Here is a 1,372-nt window from a genome sequence, read left to right on the forward strand (position 1 = left end):
TTGGTACTCATGTCTCTCACTTATGCCGACAAGTTCGGCCATTTTGAATGTTCAGTTAATTTTTGACAGCTGCTTTGCTTGCACGTGTTTTGGCTTGTCTTCGATTTTTGCCTATTCCAAAAAATGGATCAAAGAATCTGTATCAAATTTTGTGTGAAAAACAAAATTAAGTGCGCGGACGCATTCCGAATGTTGACTATGGCATATGGTGAAGCTACCTTAGACCGAAGCAACGTTTATCGGTGTACAAAATGTTCTCAGAAGGCCGAGAAAATGTGAACGACAAAGAGCGTGCCGGACGCCCGAGCACGTCAACAACAGACGAAAACATTGATGAAGTGAAGAAAATAGTGAAGAAAATTCTTGCCACAGGGTAGAACGGTCAATAAGGAATATTACATGCAAGTTATGCGCAATTTGCGCGAAGCAATCCGCCAGAAACGCCCGGATTTGTGGAAGAACAAAAATTGGCTTTTGCACCATGATGAAAAACACCCTTTATTTTTATCACTACTTTATTTTTATTATTATATTTCATATATCATTTTTTTTCCTTTTTTTTATCTTCTTATTCTTATTATTATATAGAAGAGTACGTGCCCGTTCTCAACTTATCACTATGTTGGGTATAGCCTAATGTAATCAATGTTTCCTTTAAATCGATTTGGTGACGCTCGCGAGCATCACCTCCGCTCCGGACATCTAGCTTAATTAGCGCAGCTTCATTTCTTATTGTTCCTAAAATGGACATCCGTCCCTCTTGTTGATTTATGAGGTATCTGATCAGGTCTTGCCTTTCTTGGTCAAGATAAGCCGGAAAAGGGAGCGGTGTGAGCCAATCCACAGGGAATCCCTTGCCATTTTAGCTGGCAAAATCTGTCCTCCAGAATGTATATACCTCGAATAATTGGCGCCCCACATTACGGCCCCAATCTCGTAAAGAGATCGCGACCGTTCCGTCTCCTTTGACGTCCGTTATAATTCCACGCTGCCATCCTCGGTTTTCTCGAATAGTCACGACTTCTCCGATGACGACGTGGTCTGGACAATGACATAATATGTGCCCCTTTCGTCATTCTCCGGGTCAGATCCTCAAGCAGGTACTGCAAGTCTTCGCTGCCGGTTTTCAATTGGACTCAGAACATCGTAGGTGAGTTCACTTTCACGATCTTTACCGCCAATGAGCTCCGCAATAATAGTTTAATGTTAATGCATTCGATTTCCATATCGTCTACAAGAAGGTTACTGTAGTATTTTAAAATGCCTGCATGGCACCGCATGCTATCTTGTTTATTCATATATATATATATATGTATATATAATACTTATTTATCTATTTAATTATTTTCTTATTTATTTATTTATTTATTTA

The 1,372-nt window shown here is 39.8% G+C and overlaps 1 long non-coding RNA gene across 1 annotated transcript in view; it reads right to left on the bottom strand.

The window, feature by feature from the left end:
• The window catches only part of LOC108757243, a 15,172-nt gene extending 14,207 nt beyond the window's left edge, over positions 1-965 (bottom strand). Inside the window, exon 1 of the long non-coding RNA XR_001939894.1 lies at positions 953-965. This is a non-coding gene — a long non-coding RNA (uncharacterized LOC108757243). The remainder of the gene's footprint in view (positions 1-952) is intronic.
• Between the last annotated feature and the right edge of the window lie 407 nt (positions 966-1,372).

Source organism: Trachymyrmex septentrionalis, unplaced genomic scaffold, assembly GCF_001594115.1.
Source record: "Trachymyrmex septentrionalis isolate Tsep2-gDNA-1 unplaced genomic scaffold, Tsep1.0 scaffold134, whole genome shotgun sequence".
Lineage (NCBI taxonomy): Eukaryota > Metazoa > Arthropoda > Insecta > Hymenoptera > Formicidae > Trachymyrmex > Trachymyrmex septentrionalis.